Here is a 20,352-nt window from a genome sequence, read left to right as displayed (position 1 = left end):
TTTTCAAAAGCCAGAGTGGGAAAGCGCATAACTGGTTGCTGTGCTGCTGTACCTCTCTGAGTCAGCTGAAAAAAGTCATTATCCATTGTTCTCAGGGTAGAATCATAGAATGCCTTAGATTAGAAAAGATCTCTAAGATCATCAAGTCCAAGCATTAACCCAGCATTACCAAGTCCACCACTCAACAATATCCCAAAGTACCCCAGGGATGGTGACTCCGCAACTGCTCTGTTCCAATGCCTGACTGCCCTTTCTGTGAAAAAAAATTTCCAAATATCCCAAGGTACATCTTGAGACCACTTCCTCTTGTCCTATTGCTTGCTACTTGAGAGAAGAGAATGACTCCCACCTGGCTACAGCCTCCTTTGGGGCAGCTGTAAAGTGATAAGGTCTCCCCTGAGCCTCCTCGTCTCCAGGTTAAACAACCCCAGCTCCCTCAGGCGCTCCTCATAAGACCTGTGCTCCATCCCTTTCACCAGCTTCATTGCCCTTCTTTGGACATACTCCAGCACCTCAATGCATTTCTTATTGTGAGAGGCCCAAAACTGAACACAGGATTCGAGATGCAACCCCACCAGTGCTAAATACAGAGGAATGATCCCTGTCCTACTCCTACTGGCCACGCTATTTCAGACACAAACCAGGATACCATTGACCTTCTTGCCCACCCAGATGCACTGCTGGATCATGTTCAGCCTCTATCAACCAGCAACTCCAGGTCCTTTCCCTCTGGGGAGCTTTCCAGCCCCTCCACCCAGCCTGTAGCGCTGCTTGGGGTTGTGACCCAGTTGCAGGACCTGGCATTTGGCCTTGTTGAACCTCATTCAGTTGGCCTCAGCCCATCAATCCAGCCTGTCCAGGTCCCTCTGTAGAGCCTTCTTACCCTTCAGCACATCAGTACTCTTGCCCAACTTGGTGGTACCTGTCTGTGAACTGACCAAGGGTGCACTCAATCCCCTCGTCCAGATCATTAGTAAAGATATTAAACAGAAGAGGCCCCTACACTGAGCCCTGGGAAACATCACTTGTGACTAGCCACCAGCTGGATGTAACACCAGTTCACCACCATTCCCTTGGTCCAGCCATCAGACATACATTCTACCCGGTGAATATTACAGCCATCCAAGCCATGAGCAGCCGGGTTCTCCAGGAGATGTTGTGGGAGACAGGGGCAAAGACTTTACTGAAGTCCAGGTAGCCTTTCCTTCATACACCAATCATATTACCTATCAAGGAAGGAGATCATGTTGACCAAGCAGGACCTACCTTTCACAAACCCATGATGGTAGGGCCCGATTCCCTGGTTTCCTGCATATGCTGTCTGATGGCATTCAGGCTGATCTGCTCCATGACCTTCCCTGGCACAGAGGTCAGACTTACAGGCCTGACCTCCTGGATCCTCCTTCTGGCCTTTCTAGTAGATAGGTGTCATATTGGCTAACCCCCAGTCAACTGGGATCTCCCCAGTCAGCCAGGACTGCTAAAAAATGACAGAATGTGGCTTGGTGAGCACTCCCACCAGCTCACTCTATACTCCTGGGTGGATCCTATCTAACTCCGTATATGTCTGTTTTGCAGTTCAGGGAGTGGGTGCCCAAAGAACACTGATCTTACTATTAAAGACTGAGGCAAGGAAGGTATTAAATGCCTCACCCTTTCCTTCAAGCACTATTAAAAGCAAAATATAACAGACACTCCCACACCCCACAGTAGTAAATGATTTTACAACAGAATTAAGCATGCTCATTTGTTACTCACTCTAAGTTATTCAGGGTAGGTCCAACACTAAAGCAGAGAGGTTTTTTAGGGGGGCTGGAGTCTCATTTGCATTAATATACATTCACAATTCTGTTTGGCAGTAAAGAAATTCAGTACATATGTGTGCTGACCTCAAATGTGTGTGAGGAAAGGCCTGTGTAAATAAGAACAGGGTCCTGCGGGTCTGATCTGGTGAAACATTTGTATCTCAGGTATAACTTTATGCTTCCTTCAGGATGAATAATGTGAGCTTGCTGTTCTTTGGTTTAATAGATACTCTGTGGCAAAGTTGAATTAAATCTCCATGTTGTCAGAGTATTATGTAGGTGCTTTCTTTTTTTCCTGGCACTCAGCTTTGTGACCTATTTTTGTGAGTGATTTTGGGGGCTTTGGGACTTGCTACCACATAGCCTTTATTATTTACAAACTGTTTCTGTCCCTTGCAAAAAAAGCCAAAATATACAATGCTTTAAATGAAATCTGAACTAGGAAAGAAAATTATCTGAAATGTTACAAACTTTTATCTTTTTAACTAAAATGATGCTAATCACGTTTTAATTAAAAGGAATAATTTCCAAACTGAGTGTTTATGTCAATGTAAGTGGTAATTGGCAAGTTGTGAATAGCATATCAAAGTCTTTAATGGTCGTATTGTCAGGGTCAATGCAGCCTCAGCCAAAGTAATATCATATTAGATTGTCCTAAAACGTCATTAAAAAGCAATGTAATTTTCTCTCTTTCCCAATTTTGTTGCTTCTGTGGCAGAGATGTGTTTGAATACCTTTTTTAACAATTTGCTAATCTAGCTTCATTTATTGTTTCCATAGTTCAGTGCTTGAAACATCTTAATCACCTATGTGTGTTTAATGGTGAGGTCCAGATGCTCTAGGAAATACATTTTCCTAGGCCGAGTGAAGAGACTTGTTGTGCACATAACTCAGAAACCTTGTTGTGACCAGGCATAGGCCAAGGGCACTTATCCTATCTGACCCTGAAGGTGCAACAGTGGACACGTGTCTGAGAGCAAAAACTGCAGCTCCAGCTGTGGGGTCTGCACCACCTATCCCAGCAGTGGCCGGTACCTCCACCCAGATGGAGCTGCTGAGGAAAGAGAGTGCAGTGCAGTGCAGACCTCAGGACATGCCGAGACCTTTTTCCTGGCCTGCAAAAGGTGTGCCCAGGTGGAGGACCTCCTGCTGCAGGTGACTGAGCAGCAGGAGGTGGTGAGAAGGCTGCATAACATCTGGAAGACCAAGAAGGAGTTAGATAACTGGTTCCAAGCACAATCTGCAGTGGACTCACAGCCCATGGCCAGTCAGCCAAAAACTCCCCCACTGGCACACACAGAAGAGATGGAGTGCCAAGAATGCATCAGAATGGAAGTTTGCAATGGCAAGGACCTGCAGGAGGAAGAGACTTACCCTGAAGCCTCAGGTGCCCTTGCAGAACCGCTTCATCACTCTGCAGACAGAAGAGGAAGTATAGAATCATAGAATGGTTTGGGTTGGAAAGGATGTCATAGATCATCTAGTTCCAGCTCCCCTGCCAAAGACAAATTGCATCCAGAGAGAGGCTGGAACTGAGTAAGGCAGCCTGATCTGCTCCCTGTATAACAACCACTGCAAACTAAGAAAAGGCAGCAGATCTTTAAAGGCCCCATCAAACCCAAATCATTCTATGATTCTGTTAATGTGAACATTACTGACCTTCTGCATTTATGTGGATAAATTCTGCATTTATTAGTAATTACCTTAAGAAAATACATAGCTGAAATATAATTGTCATTAGAACAACATTTATGTTCATTAAGAGCATGGATCATACAATTGCATTAGTGGACTTGACAGATATTTTTCAATCCATTGCCATAAATGCTGAATTTATGAGTTAATCATTAAGAGTAAGTTTAAAATGATCAAACTGATTAGGTGGGTTTACTTCAGCATGATGATTGCAGCTGAATTGTCAGTAAGAATTTCTGTGAATAAGATGATGACATTTGATTTGCCTAGACTTTGAGCAATACCTTTTTGCTGGCACTGCTTCATTATGAGTAAAGTTAGAGCTGTCACAGCTGCTGCAGATTTAGTTCTTGTTTTATTATTCATGCATTCTTAACTGAGGGGTTTTTTTTCTAGTGGATAGGTGGCTGTGAGGTAAATATATAAGTGAATGTGGTTCTCTGAGGACAATACCTTGAATGCTTCTGTATTTTAACTATGATCTTGTAGGAAGTTACCAGTAATGGGTTGGCAGTTTATCCTTTCTGCATGTGGCAAGTTAGAGGGTTTTGCCTTTGTTTTGGGGGGAGTTTTGAGGGACAGCTTTCAACCACAGGATATAGTTTAGCACTTCTGTGCAGCTTCTTTATAGTTGTTTTCAGAGGTTTGGAGAAGGAAGCTAATTTGAAGGACCATCAGAACTTTGTAGTCCATGCAATCCTCTGCATTCCATTAGGTAGAATCAGCAGGGAGTGGAATAGTAGTTTAAAATTAATGTAGTTGCTATTATCCAGAAAGTTTTATTGCAAAATAATTTTCCATCATCTCTCTATTAACATGTATCATTAAACATACAACTATGTGGTGGGTTGAAAAACTATATCTTAGGTTTCTTTCACTGAGCTCAGTATTTTGCTTTGCTCTACATGTGGATGGAAGCTTAGAAAGAATGTGCAGATTGTATTGATTAAAAACGAATTGTGAAAAAATGTATCAGCTTAAGAGTTTGAAATTTTGTCTCTCCTTATGCTTTTAGTCCCTGCTGCTTTTTTTCTGTTTCTTTTTTTCCCTTTATTTTCTGCCTTTTGAGAGAGAGAGTGGAATATAATTAACAAGACTGAACAAGTTCTTGTAATTAAATTTTCAAATGTGAAACATATTTATCAGTTCACTTTGTTCTTAGTGTTCAGTTTTAGAGTTGAAGTATCTGAGATTATTCCTGCAAATTAACATTATGGCTAGCATTAGAAAAAGCATTTATGGTGGACAGTTCATGTATTTTCTTGAGTGTTCAATAACCAGTCTCCAGCATGGGACGATCACCCAAGCATTCTGTTCCAGCCTTCTTCTCCACCCTATTTCTTTTAGTGAGAGTGCATTCACTTAAAAATTGTCTTTTAAAACTCACTTGCTATATGATAGTAGTCAGGAATCAAAGGTAAACTTAGTGTGATGTTGTCTGAACTTAGGATCACATTTTCTGCTGTCCTTGACAACAGAAAAATTAAATGCTTTGTTATTTTTAATGTCACTTCCACCTGAGAATATCATCATGGAAGAAAAAGAAAAGATGATGCACATTTTAGCATTTGTTTCAACTGCTGACTCCTTTTTTTTCACCTTGTGGCCTTACCAAATGTAGGTTTTTGGAAAAGGCTAACCTACTTCATAGAAATGAAAAAAAATCCTTGTAAAACTGAGACAAATTTGATAATTTATGCCATATATTTGTCATAGGAATCAACTTAATAAATTGCTAATACATGTTTTGATTCTGAGTGTTAGTGGAAATTAGATCATCTCTATTTTTCTGTTGTCCTGGTGTTAATGAGTCTGGGTACTGGTATCCCCACTGAAGTTGGATAAAGAGGCAGCATTGAGCTCAAATGTTCTTGACTCAACCTTGCAGTAAAACAGCAAAGTCTTTGATATTTGCTTTGATGCTTTTGAAAGGAAATACTTTGACTTAGAAATAATTGATTTTGCATCTACATTCAACAAAATTCATTAGTTGTCAAAACATTTTAAGTCTGTCGAATCCATATTTTCTTCCAAAAAAAAAACTTGGTAAAATTTTAGCCATCACTGTGTAGTTTCCACCTAGCTAGCAAACCACCTAGGAAAACTGGTTTCATTATTTTCCTGTTGAATGATCATGTGCTTCCGTACTTGTACAGTCATAATAATAACAAGAAGCAAAGGGAAATGTAAATAGCCATTAACATTCAAGCATACACACTTGAGTATTCAAGCCTGTTTTACTAAGAAAACCTATTAGCAATTGTTGACTTCAGAAAGTGATCCAAGCATGTGAATTTTGTACTTCATCTCATTTCAAAAGGCTTTTGCCTCTTTCTGACTCTTCCACATATGAATTCCTGAGCAAATATTTAAATATGTCTGATACTTAAAAAAAATTCAAAAAGATTTTAGTGCCATTTCCCACTGCGCTTTATAGGGGAAAATACTGTTTTTTAATTGTTTATAAAATATTTGCATGCCATATATGCACTTGGAGATAGGGTTATTTTCTATCCTTAAGTCAGAAGATGTATTTGCACATAACTACAGAAAAAGAAGCCCAGGCCTCCTTTTGCTTCAAGCATCCTTGTAGCTAGCAATTATTTGATTCTCTCCTTCAGTTATTTCAATATACTTCTACAGGTTCTGTTCTGAGAAATCTGCTGGCACCAGTGGTGAGAGCTGCCACTCATACTTGTAAGCTCAGTTTCTGGAAGGAAGACTGTTCTTTTGATTTTTTTTTTTTCTGTGGGCAAATTACAAGCTGCAACCTTTAAAAATTAAACCTGAATAATGGACTATTTTGAAAAAAAAAATGGAAAGTTGGAAACTTTGGATGGTTTGGTGGCTTTTTTCTCAATAAAGAACTGTTGGGATTTGTATAGGAGTAGTTTTACAGGGTATTTAGATACTATTCATCAACGATTATACATTTAATAAAATTTAAAAAAAAAGGCATACAGATTACCATGTGAAGATTTGCCAAAAGTTGGTTTTGTCTTTATTTGCGATTCTTTAGATAAAAATATCCTGGTTTATATTTTTATTTCATTTGTATAGATCATATTCATTATTTGTCCTAAGTAATCCAAGCAGGTTATGTAAGGTATATGGCACTGTAAGTAGAAATAATAATCAGAATGCAGTGTTTCAAGAGGGATCATCAGCTAAAATCTGCACATACTCCATTTGAGTGTTTTGTGTGGGAAATGGATGGCAGAACTCTCTCCTTGCTCCTAATGTAGACTTCTGTGTCATATTTAACCCATAATACAGCCTCCGTTTGGAGGTCTAAATGTGATGTAAATGATAATGTAAATCTATTTAAAAACAAATTTCTTGTTTTAGGGGTCTTGCACCTACCATCCTATATTTTCTTGGTTCTATAAAAATAGATGGACAGTCCTATGCTGTTTCAATCTCATAAACAACAAACAAAAAACCTGTTATTGATGTAGAGATGGCATCAAAAACTTCTAACAGCTTTCAAAAATACATCAAGGCCAATTACTTCTAAGCCTTTATGAAAATAAAAGAAAGCAACTTTCTCTAGCCCATTTTTCTGGATAATAATTAGAAGGTTTAGAGTTGCCAGCCAGGTGGTTTTAGCTGTGACAGCTGGAAGTATAGATTCTTTCTTTATTTTAATCTCTGCTAATCAAGTGTTTCTGAACCTCTTTGTAAATTGTGATTTTTTATTCTTTTTTCTCCAGAGTAAACCTATGCTGCCTTATTTTTCCTTTTTGTCTTGTTCCCCTCCAAACAAACAAATAAATAAACAAAGCCTTATTCATGCAGGAGAAAAAAAAAAAAACAAACCTTTCACAGAACCTGTTTTTTCTCTATGAAGTTTTACTTCATGTTTCAAGTGAGCAATGTTAGCCTCACTACCTTTTCCTCCAAGCAGAAGAAGGAGGATATGCTTTCAAAAGTGCAATAAGAACCCACTAACTTCTTTTGCTCTTTAAACTTTAACCAGAAATTCCAAATACTATTACTTACCAAAGCAAATGTTACTCTTAATGCAGAATTCTTTCTTTGGAGAAGAATCAGAGAAAAAAATACTTTAAGGCAGGTATCAGTCATGACACTTAACATGCCAATAGGAAGTGCCAATAAACTGTGATGTGACAGTAGTGAAAGTGTTCACTTAAGCTGTATGGTTAAAGTAAGTTTGTGTGAGCCAAGTCTGGTCATTCACAGAGACAGTAATATGGTATAACAGGGAATAGGACAGCATGGCAAAACTCCAAATAACTAAAATTTCCAAGGGAGTTCCAGTCTGAGTCTGCAGCAGAACATCACAAACCTCTATGCATTCAGTCCTGAGTCCCATTTGAATTACATCAGGGATCAGTGCTGATTTCTTTATCCATGAGTGCTGTTGAGAAGATTTCTAAGTGTTCATTTCTCATAGGAGAAAGATATCCACCAGTTTTTCAGACTGTTTATCAAGATCCCCTTCCAGACCATACCTGATTTATCCTGGCACACCTGTAAACCTCCTCTCCATTGTGCATGCCCAGCATGAGAGAGACCACCTGCTTTTGCTCTGCACAGTTGTTGCCTTCTCAGATGAATCATTCTGGGCATCTGAGGTGCAATACTCAACTGGAAACCAACCATACCATGGGTACCTTGGGCACCAAAGGCTTGACTGAGTTGCAGCATGACGTAAGAGGTATGATAGCTGTTTTCCCTGATGCTGAATGACAGCCACCAAAGTCTGTGGGATAAATGAGTTTGAAGAATATTCAGTAAGAAGAGTCCATCTAGGGGCAGGTTTCACCTTGCCGCTGAAACAGGTATTGAGGCTCTTTTGTTTAGCCCAGGAGATTACTGTTTATTGGTTGCATCTGTACACCTCACTGAAGCAATGCTTTCGACCTTGATATTCACACTGCTCACCTCCAGGTATTCCCTACCAGCCAGGACCATTGCCTACTGCTCCCAATAGCTGCCTTCCCTGCCAGTTGTTCTTGCTCACTCTGTCTGCTGCTTTGCTCCATCAGCCAGTCTGCCATTATCTCCCCATCTGTTCATTTTCACTCTTGCTGTTCTTCCCAGCCACATTTCTTTGCAACTCCTATAGGGTTTCAGTTCTTTTAGAAAGGATACAGTTATATCGATCAATCCACCTGGAGCCTTCCTTTTTTTTTTTTTTTAAAGAGGAAATGCTCAATCCTTTCTCATTATTCCCTTAGTACAAACTTTTTTTCCATCAAGGGTGTAAGCTGCAGCATTCTTTTAGGGTGACTTATCCAATTATGGTCAGGTTAGCTGTTTATGTTTACCAGATAAATTTTCCCCAATTTTACCATTTAGCTACGTTTAACAGGAATCTTGCCAGGAGCTGCAAGAATTACCCAATCCATGTGTGAATCGAGTTTGATCAGCTCAAGCTTTTGATTGATTACAGGCAGCTTCCTTTACTGTCTGACCAAGGTCAGCACAGCCCCACTGAACTCCCCACTGAAGTTTCCAGGGAGAAACTGCTATCTAAAGATCTCAGGAGGACAATAGACATTTACTTCATGTCTCCTATGGAGATCATACAACTCAGTGGGATTACTGATTGGATTTTTGTTATTTAAGAGTATGAGTATAGTTGATGTACATTCATTTTGTGATAAATTGTAGCTATCAGGTCCTGTTTTGTGGAATCTCCAACAATCAATTCTTTGCTGAATTTCTGTCCTGAATGTGTGCAAATTAACTTTCCTATATTGCTGCAGTGTGTTGCACACATTCGTAAGAGAAATGCAGCTTCCAGTTTCTCTGTTTACTTGAGTGCCTTTTGAATTATATTCATGGCCTCCAAAATTCTTGTAATCCCTCCCAGCTTATGTGATAGTCCTTGTTCCATCATCTAACTCACTGATAAAAATAATAAATAATACCCTACTGCACATCATCTCTTGTGAACCTCACCCAAGTAATCCTTGTTTTTGTCAGTGATTAGATGTTGTTATCAATAGCTGTAAGCTTGTTTCAATGTTGTCTGCCCTAGACCACGTCTCCTTTATTTTGCCTGTGAGGATATCATGTAGTAACCATGGCTTATTTATACACACTATTTTTTAGCCTGTGAAACCCTTTCATTTCCAAGCATGTTGTTTCAGAATTTTGGAATAAAATTTGCACTATTGAATTTGGGGGTTTTTGGACTCTGAGGATTTAGCACTGTACATCTTTCCTTTTACACCCAAGCTGATATTTTACTAGATGTGCACTCGTCCTGGTTGGCAGCTGTAGGAACAAGGGTCTCATATGGCACAATGGAGTGCTTCCACCTGTTTGTGTCTTTGGTTTGCTTTTAAAATGTAAATTGTTGCTATGTTTAGAAGAGCTGTTCAGTGCTTTTTAGCAATTAAGGTTGACACCACTGTATACAAGTGCCAGAACAATTCTTTTTAATATACAGTAAATGATCTCAGTGTCAGATATAATGGGTGGTTATGGTGTACTTGTCAGTTACATCCTTCTCATTTTGCGGCTAAGTGAAAATGAGAAGTAGTGAGTGAGTGATTGATGAATCTATTTTTCCTTCCTGTTGAGTAGCAGTTTTATTTAAAATTACTTAGCTGATTTTTTTTTTAATTCACATTTTCACTTGAAACTGAAAGTACTTTAATTTTTTCTGTTAGCCTAGTGATACTTGGGGTCCAAACATGCAGTACCTATACAGCCCTTTGTAAGTATTCCGGCTACTGGGGAAACCCTGGAAAGACATTTTTCTTAGAGCACCTGATACTCTCAGTCAGTGTGCAGCTCTTACTATCTCCCTGGAATTGCTGTAGTATTTCCCTTCATGTTTAGTCAGCTTCAATTGCTAAATATAGATGTGGGACCAGTACTGCTCTTGCTCTGTTAGGGTGGTTTATTTGACATGGTAATTTAAAGGGAACACTTCTGCACTCCATCAGTCGCAGGCGCTTCAGTGTTCCATAACTATCTGTGGGAAACAAGGAGGGAAGCCCCTTTCCCAGGTGACACAGCACACCAGTGGGGCAGTTGAAAAATGCAGCATGATTCTTGGTCATGAGTTGATCTGTCTGTCACAATGGCAACAAGATGAAATTTGATTCAAATTTAATGAAAGCATGAAATTCTGCTCTCAGGAAACATGAGATTTGCAAAAGCATCATGGGGAATGACTAGCTCTGCAGCTGGAATAGCAGGGTCTATTTGTTTGGATCTGAAGCTGAATGGAAATCCAGCAATGTGATGCAGTTACAAAAGAGGCCACTGTTACTCTTCTGTGAAATATGGGGAGATAATTGGTCTACACAACTAAATAAATGTCACTCGGGTCTCAGATGTACCTCTAACTGTGGACACTGTACTTTTCAGCAGTGGTTGAGGAATGTATTTTTGATGGCAGGAACATTTGTTAGAGATCTAGAAATATATCTATGGGAAATGTTTTATTTTAAATTTAATTTTTAAAAAGGAGTTAATTGGGAAGTGCAGTCAACATCTGTTATCATATAAGGTACTACCAAAAGGAGGGCGAGCTGTCTTTGCAATCTTCCTTACTGAAAATTTTAAACATCAGATTAGAAAAAACAGTTTTAGAGATGGCCTATATATGTGTCCTTCATCAGAGCAAGATATTTGATATCCCTTCTATGATTTTGTTTGTCATCCTTTTGCAGAAAAATATTCTCTTCTTTACTCTTGTTGGGACTCCCTATTTTTAAAGGATTCCTTAGAAGAAAATATTTTCATCCTGTACTAAAAGTCTCATTATCTTATAGCATTTTACTGAAAGAGTTTTACCTGGTATTTATGCCTTTTTACACTGAGACTGGTGAGCTGCAGATTTCAGGGAAAACCATGAGAACAGCCTTAAAACAAACTCCACTATTTTTCTTTAGCAGATTGAGAAGAATATTAGGTAAATTAAAAATGTTGCACTTCAGAGAGCTTCCATGGATGTTGGTGATCTGATGCTGTGGACTTCCAGTAACATGGTACTAGGGATATCTTTAATTACCTCTGAATGAGAGACAAAGTGTTTTATATCATCTGTTCTAACTGTATTTGACAGTTGGCAGTCAGGGGAACACTAACTCAAAATGGATTAAATTCACCAAAGTATGCATTCTCTTCCTGCTATTTGTTAATCATCATTTCTTTTTCCAAGTTGCTTCAAAATAGGAGAAGGAATGACACCTGAATGGAGTCTGAGGGAAAACACAAAAACAACCACCTTAAATCTCAGATAATATTCCTGTAGAAATCTGGTGCTTTTCATAGATAAATCAATTAAACATTCTGCATCATTCACTGTGCAAATGGTTGTATTGAACTACTCTCTATTACATTGTGGTTTTGAGCATTATCTGAGATGAGAGGGAAACTGGCTCCCAAACTAGTGCGTACTATCTCAGCTAAAGAATGAGGCTGTTTTTTCTCCAGTGCTGCTTCATAAAGCAAAATATGGTAGGCAGCAATAAATTGAGTCAAAACAGTTAAAGAGAAAATAGTCACATTCTGTACTGCATCCAAACATCTTTGATTGCTTTATGTCTGTCTTATTCAGGGTAATATGTTTCCTTCTGCTATAAGGCGTGGAAGAATTCAAACAGAAATACCAGCTCTATCCAGATGATTAAGTTTGACGAGGGAACACAAGGTGTTCAGTGTTCTGTTTTTCTTCTCAGGAATAGCAGAATTCTCTCTGTATGGCACATTAGTATTGGATCATTCATTTGTTTTGTTTTGTTCATCTGGGATGGGGCAGAAGGGGGAATAGAGGAACCAAGGTAGCCAGGTAGATGTGGAGACATCAGTACTGTATTTGATAATATTTTTGACAAGGAACATTTACAATTGTTTTCCTCTTTGTCTCTGATAAACTCCCAAGTTTTCTAGGTATGTGTACTTACAGATAGACCAAAGATGTCCAGATATCCAAAGATATGGTGAAGAAGAAAAACTTTTTCTTACAGGACTTGCCACCATCATGAGGCAATTGATATTAAGATGCACTTTTCTGGAAGTATGCTACCTAAGTCCTTGAAAAATTCACTGCACTGTATAAGGGTTTTGGTGCCAACTGATATCAAGAGTCACAAAACTTTTTCTATTTTTCAGTCTAAAGATTCACCATATATAACTTTGTTTTTTAAAAGATTCATGTAATTTCTTACATATCAGCATAGTCTTTTTCAAAATACTTCCAATAAAGTATCCTCAGTAAAGCTGAAATAGGAAGGCTCAAATCTAAGTTACAGTTGCCAATTTACAGCAGCTCGGTTGCAAAGTAATCTGGATGAAAAGGGAAACTGTTTAGCAATATTAGTTGCTCTCTGCAGGTTGTCATCTGAATGGTGCAATATCAGTATCACTAAAAATCCTGTTCTTGCTCTCTCTCTTTCTGCTTCAGATCACTTACTTGAAGGGAGTCATCTAGAAATTTTAGAGCTTTCAAAGAACTTCCATTCTCATCCAGTATTTTCTGAAGAAATGGATTAAGTGGTTTCACTAAACCTTAAGAGAAGTTGATGAAAAAAAATGGATGGAACTGGGCCAAGTTAGAGGTAGGGACATGGGTGCATAAGGGGGGGGGGGGGGCAATAGAGTGTCCAAAACTAAAACCCCAAAACTAAATGCTGGTAAGAACAGGGCTGCAGAATGCCTGCTCAATGTCGTTCCCTAGACTTGGACTCATTATTCAATTCAATAACCACTCCTTTCTGACAAGTAGCTGTGAAACCCATAAAGTCAAGAACTTTCAAGTTATGAATGCTGGGTTTATAGTTGAACCATATGCAATTAATTTAGGACCTTTGAGCATACACATTATCATGCATCTGGTTAATTATATGCTTAGAGAGCATATAATTCCTACTTTCCACAAAACATTTGCTGGCTCAATGTATGAGGTAGATTTACTTTAGGGCTGTATATAGAGATGACAACTCATTGTAAGTGAAGCAGAGGACTCCAAGACGACTGTGTTTGTGACATGGCTAATTGGGTTTCAGCTCTGCCTCTGCTCCAGAATTCCTCTATGGTGCTGGAAAAATGATGTAGACATAAAGATTCTAAAACATAACTCCTCACTCAGTGTTGCTTTTTTCTGAGGGACTCAAAATCAAGAACTACAGGTTTAAAAACTTAAGTTGGGAGCACTTATATCTGTAGCTGGGACCAACTGGGAACTGTGGTCTGAAGGTGAAAAGTGCAATAAAACATGAAATAATCTGAAAGATCAGGCATAGACTTCTCAAATTTAGTTGCCCAAAAGGAGCTGTCACTTTTGTTCATTCTTGTCTTAATCTTTGTGCTTCTGGTCTCGATGTGTCAGAGATATAAAAGAAAATGTGCTCAGTCAGTTGTAAACAATGAAGTAGACAAAAACTTTCATTTGGGCCTTAGCTTTCAAGTATGTTTACTTGAAATACGTTTACATCTGCTGTATTATATTAAACTGGTCTTCACTGGTGACAACAGAATGAAGTATTTTTAAGGATAGCTTAGGGAGAACAGGAAGCTTGCTTGTGGGTCGTTAGGGAATTTAGGGCAAGGAATTGTGCTTTTTTTTTTCCCCTGCTTCTTCCCCATGAATACAAGGGGAAGAATACAATGGAATTACATAGGGAATTTCCCTGGGAAACACTGAAGGGTGCTGTGGGCAGCAGAGGTCTAAGTACTGTTGTTCTTAGATTCCAAAGCCAGGGATGAGATACATAATTGTCCAAAAGACAGTGGAAAGGCACAGAATGGGAACCTGTCTGATGTAGGTTACGGATGTTTTTTAGGATAGTGCGTGGTTGTAATAAACACTGGCCTCTCCATACTGATGGTTGTCTGGTTTTGTTCATTAGTGCTTTGCTTCTCTCTCCACCAGCTCGCACAGTGCTCGCAGAGAAAAGAAACTACTCAGAAACATGTCAGTTCAGTGAAAAGGCACTTTATATTTTGTTTAACGGCCTTGAAAAACTATTTTGTACCAACTGCAACGGTTGAAATAAAGCAAAGAAAGTGTGGGGAAACCTCAGGTTCTCCCTCTGGTAAAACAAATGGAAATAGGTACTCATCTCTCTACCTAATTCTTTGAAAGTTCAATATTACACCTTCTGGGCAAAGTGTTCATTTGCCTTTGCAAGGATGAACTGCCTGCCAGAATTCCCAGGGTGGAGTGCTTTCTGTTGTTGACCAGTAGCAAACATCAGCCAAGAAGTAATAGGCTAGTGCATTTATAATAATATATTTGATTTAACTACATCTTGCTTATTTAAAGTATTTATTAATTATATTTCAAATACTTCTTCTGACTTGCTAACTTGTTTTTAATTAAATACTTGTTAAGTTGATTGGCTTAATTGAAATAAATGCAACACCCTGATGAGAACTGGGTTATTTTGAATCTAGTTAACCTTCAGAAGAAAGTGGTTTTTCTTCTTCAGTGTAATTACCATTGGGATTAGCTTATTATGCACATAATAAGTGACCTTTTGTGTTGTCCAAGGTAAATAAATATGCAGAGGTATTTACTGCATGAGCATAAAGTATACAAGTTTTAATATAAGGTACAAACTTGATGTTTGTTTTGTCTTTTGGGGCCTTTTTTTTTTCAGACAGACTTGCTATTTTTATTATGAAAGTTCTGAAAGACATGAGTCAGGAGAGAGGCCCTCATGTCAGGTGCTATGCAAAACCTTGGAAAGCATAAATGGATTCAGCTACTCAATCAGGCTTTATTTCTGACTGTAACTTGTTTTTCCTAGGCTGCCTCTGTATGTCCTTGTGCTGCTACATCTTGAATAAAAATGAAGCTTCAAAATTGTAGTTCCTCTCTTTCTTCCTCCATCAGACTTGTCAATTCTCTTTAAAAAAGCATGATGAAAAGCCCTAGTGATTGCTGTGTAGGCCTCAAGTGCAGAATCATTCCAATCAAGGCTTCACTTTGTTTTTCAAGGCCCATTCATTGGGAATACTTCTGTAAATTGTATTGTAATCTGTCCTCGTACTTCATTTAAATGCTGACATGGGATACAGAACTGCTGTGTTTTAATGAGTGTGATAACGACTTGAGACATAGCATACATGTAGTAGGAATAGAGATGAAAAATATAATTATGCTTTACTTGACAGTATCTGTGTAATATAAAGCATATAGATACCATCACAATTTAGATAGCATCAAAATGTAAAGACTCCTGGCTTTGCATCATGAATAAGTCATATGTAGTGTTCCTGAATATGTCACACAATTGCTCTGTGCATTGTTTTCATCAGTTATAAAACAGGGAATAGGCATTCTTATTTACCTCTGCAAAGTAAGTCAATTTAAAACTTACATGTAAATATCATTCTTCCTGTTATTACGGCAGTGTGTTGTTAAGTACTGAAGGTAGAAACCAAAGGGGTCTCCACTGAGTTTTGTTAGGACCAGTATCATCAAGACCCATTTGTCATCAACATCTGAGAAAGAACAGTCTGATTCTTCTTAGTTTATGAGTCCCTATAATCAAAAATCCCTGCAATAGTATTTTTATAGTCTGCAGAATAGTACCAGTGTAAATTCTGTAACCACTTTCTTCAGCATGCCTGGAGACCTTCCTCAAAATGCAGAATAATATCCTGCAATACATGCATTATTTTCTCAATACAGGTTTAAAATTAACAGTCAAATTGAGTCCCCTTTAGAGGCAAAATTTATGTTTTATGTAATGTATCTATTCCAAGCCTTTCCTTTGTTAGGCTCGAGGTTGTATAAACTACTGTGCTTACTGCATCTTCCTGATGAGAAAAATACTGTTTGTGCATATTTAAGGTTCAGAATACATTCATTTGTGATGGTAATGGAACGCTGATTCAGGCCATGTGCTGGGGAAGTGAAAAATGTTTCATTCATTTGGTCCAGATGCAGACTGTAGATGAGGGAAGGGAGATCAAACTAGATTCAATATAAAACATCTTTGCATGTGCTTTTCCTCAAATTCAAAAGCAAGAATTGTAGGAGGTAATATTTTCCTTTTGTATTTTAACAGCGCAGTAATGGTCCCACACACACTAGAAATCACTGCTATTGTCACCTGTCTCTGCTAATCAGGCTTTCAGTGTGAGCTAGTATTAAGTTGTTAAGATATCATTCAAAGCCAGATAAAAAAGATATTAGGTGCTGATTAGCTTATGGAATGACTAAGTCCATAAGTGTTAGTTTGTCTTCAAGAAGGATTTAATAATATAAAAGTCAAAACTGAGGATTTCACAATGCAAGAAATCACGCTTTTTTTTTCTTCAGTAGTCTGTGGCAAATATTTTCAACAATCTGACCCTGTGCCTCCCAAGTGAATGATTGGTGTCTTCCTCTTTTACTTAACCCATTACATTCCTGAGGGTTTTTTTTTCAATATGTTGCAAACAAGCATTTAAAAAGGCAAAATAAAGACCTTTCTGTTGTTTGATATGGATCATGATGATGCAAATCTAACAGCAATCCAAGTCACCAGTTATTTATGTCCATAAGATACCAGTGCAGAATTCCAAACAGGAAATAAAAATTAATACAAATCCTACAGTACAAGCAGCAGAAAAGGCAGAGGCATCTGAAGAGCCAGATGAGGACAATGTGCTGCCTCACATTGAGACAAACAACTGTCATGTAAAGACTTCAAATTCTGACTCTGAACTTTCTTACCACGGTGATTTCCTGGGATTTATAAACTTACATTGACTAGAGGTTGTACCACGTTAAAGGTGTTTTATGTAAATATGACAGAGTTGAGGCCAGGGAACCCAAACACATGTACCGAAATCTGGCTCTTGTAGCTCACATATGAGCATGTCTTGGTGCTCATCTTAAGTTTAATTGTTTAAAATACAGAGCCCTTGGATAATTTTTTAACCAAATTCATCTTTTTTTCTGTTAGCCTTTGCTACAACCCTTGCTGTTTGAATGCCTTAGAGGAGATAGCTGATAACTGCCTCTAGTTTCCTGACCCGATCTTAATGGTCAGATAGATGGCAAAAGTATGCTTTACCACATGGATTGGCTGCTTATACTTAGCTTTAAAAGGTTGAAAACATCCTGTTATTTTTACCTCATGCTTGCAATAGTGAACTCTCTTTTTCCTCTGAGTTTTTGCTTTCTTGTTTTTCCCTTGAAGATTTTCAGCTCTTTTGAAAGACTGAAAAATTTGTAGTTGTTCAGAGCTTCTGAGTTCTACTGTATATGCTCAGTCACCAGTAGTGACTGAAAAGTATTGTCACTTAACTGCTCTTGGAAAGGCTACCTTGTGACTTGACTGGGGACCATTTCAGCTGCCTCTAGGTGATACCTGCCCCAACACTTGTAGGTGTCACCTGTGCCACCCATGCCACCTCACTCTTAAGTGAGGTCAGTACTGAATGGTATGGCTAAATGATAAGGTTCCTTCTGGGTAAGGAATGTGTTTCACAGTTGGTTTGAAAACTCCCACTACATCTGACTGGGCAGTAATATGACCTCTGAGTTTCTGTGGCTGTCAGTCTAATGCTGTAAATTTATATTAAGTGTTCTTTCAAAAGTCAATGATGTAATTTAATAAAATACACTTTATAACACTTTTTTAATATTGCATTAAGTGATGGCAAATTATATTGTTAAGAAAAAAATAGACTCGTCAAATCTAAAAGGTAAAGTAGGAATAAAAAGGATGAAGCTACTACAAATTTTTCCTATTTTTATGCCTCTCAGTTCTCAGATGAATATATATGACTACTGTTGTATCAATAGAGAAATATTATTATTTTAATTCCTCTGATGTAGGTAATCAATTAAAATATTACACATGTCATTTTGTCCTTGGTCTCTCTAGAAGGCTCTTACTTAAGTTTTCTTGCTCCTTAATAACTTGGTTCTACTTGGTTGAAGCTTTGAAGAGATGAAATTTCCTTTCTCTGGCAAAGAATAAGATCAAAGTTACATTAGCTTGAGGCGTTGATATTTTCTTAATTGGAGCAAGTTTTGTTCTCCTCCTTGGAACTCTCACGTAGAAATTAAAGTACAGCTTTCTTTTCCAATCCTCTGTTGTTCTTTCTCACCCAGATGATCAATTGCGAACCTTATTTGTGAGGCTTTGGACCCTGTGCTTTTGGAATGTGGTCTCATCTTTCTCTTCTGTAAAATTTTCTATCAAGAGTCTCTGGGGAGGAAGCAGAGACTCCTCTTTTCCCATCATAATGCTAGAATTTGTGCTATTGTGGTTTTCATTTAGAAAAAAAAGTCTCCTCTACTTAGGCTTATTCATCTGGGAAATGTTGCTGGAGAATGTTACATTGTATTTTTCTCTTCCATTTATTCTTTAATTAAGCAGATTTAACCTATTCATAATTTATGTACACTCTATGTCTAATAGGCTAAAAATTAACCTATAATATTCCTATTCTGTCAGGATCTCCTCTTTAAGTTACAATATCTGCCAATATTTTTTTCATATCTGAAGTATACTATCTGCCAGTTGGTAGCCACAGGCAGAATGTGCGTATTTGTTCTGAACTCACATCAAATTGAAAATCTTATGATTTCGATGCACTTCAAGTACTTTGATTAAAAGAGTCGATGCACAATCAGGTTTGTCCATGGTTGTTTCTTTGATGAACAAGCTGAAACATTGAGTTGTGGTTTACCAAAGGCTGGTGTAGATAGCAACCTTTAAAATAAAGGGTACATTCTGTCCTAGAGTTTCTATGTGGTGTTGAGCAGGTGAATTAACATTTCTGTGTCCAAAGTCTGCTTCTCTAAAGGGGGAACCAGAGTCTTCATTATTCTCTTGTTTGCTGAGAATGGATATTCTTAATGACTAAGACTCTCATGCAGTCTGTAGTACAGTTGTTCTCCCTCTTAGCTGTAGTATATAGGCCAAAAAAAGTTTTAATTTACAGTATGCAAGTAATACCTGTTATGGTCTTGTCAAACAGAGACCTCTAGAAATGCTACCAAATGCTGTATCTCAATGTCTTACAATACCCACAGGATAGCTAAGACACTGTTTATCTTGGCTCTGAGGTAATGTACTGGGCATGCATTTCCAATTGTATGGATACCCAAGTTGTCTTAGTGGTGGGGACATTTCCATCTTATTCAACTGTAGCATATTTTATTCCATTATAGAGGTGACTTAGTGACCTTTGTTGTGAACTTCATCTCCTACCTGTCAGCACAGTGGCAATAAGGTGTCTGTTAAAAAGTTGATGATGCATTTTGCTGATGTTGACTTGTCTCCCTTTTCTCAAATACCAAAAATGATCACTTTATTTTTGTTTTGTGGAGAGGAAAATATCACTATTTGAACTACATTATTCTACACTGAACATGCTTTGCCCATTTAGTGTTATGCTCCTTGGGGGAGAGGTCCTTCATTGCTCAGTACGTTATCTATTGCTATAACAGTGCATACAGAAATAAGAGGGACTACAGCAGATCTGTGTGTCTGTTATTAAAAAAAAAATCCCTGTATTTCTGAGGAGCCTGGAATACTTCATTTCAGTAGGACTTACCAGTGATGGCAAGGGCTTAAAACAGTAAAGATCACAACAAAATAACTGCCATTTTGTCTAGACCCTGTTGAGCATTCTTTTAGGTCAGCTTTCAAGCATGTATTATTTTAGTTCCAATGGGTATTTATTAAACATGTAAATGTTGGGATGTCTTAGGATCAAAACTGCTACATAAAACCAAAGACAAATATGTGTTGTTGGAATGATTTGAGTTTATACAGGAAAGAAATATTTTTCCCTGTCTTTCATTCCAGTGTCTGATTTACTCTGTTTTCCTTTTAGATCCTTTTTAACCTTAACTTAAAAAACATGTATCTATAAGTCTCATTAATGTGAAATTAGCTACATTTTCCCT

General features: G+C 38.0%; 1 protein-coding gene across 3 annotated transcripts in view; it reads left to right on the top strand.

The window, feature by feature from the left end:
• Positions 1-20,352, top strand: part of DLGAP1 (DLG associated protein 1) — a 416,743-nt gene that overhangs the window by 47,484 nt on the left and 348,907 nt on the right. Inside the window, exon 2 of one of the 3 annotated variants that reach the window (XM_039383295.1) lies at positions 12,895-13,048. The exons of the other annotated variants lie outside the window; for them this stretch is intronic. The gene's annotated coding sequence lies outside the window, so the exon portion shown is untranslated. The remainder of the gene's footprint in view (positions 1-12,894; positions 13,049-20,352) is intronic. 3 annotated transcript variants of the gene reach the window in all.

Source organism: Pipra filicauda, unplaced genomic scaffold, assembly GCF_003945595.2.
Source record: "Pipra filicauda isolate LSUMZ 115617 unplaced genomic scaffold, ASM394559v2 scaffold301_size890592_pilon, whole genome shotgun sequence".
In the NCBI taxonomy this organism is placed as follows: domain Eukaryota; kingdom Metazoa; phylum Chordata; class Aves; order Passeriformes; family Pipridae; genus Pipra; species Pipra filicauda.
The sequence above is the reverse complement of the archived record's forward strand: the minus strand, read 5'-3'. Positions and strand labels throughout refer to the sequence as shown.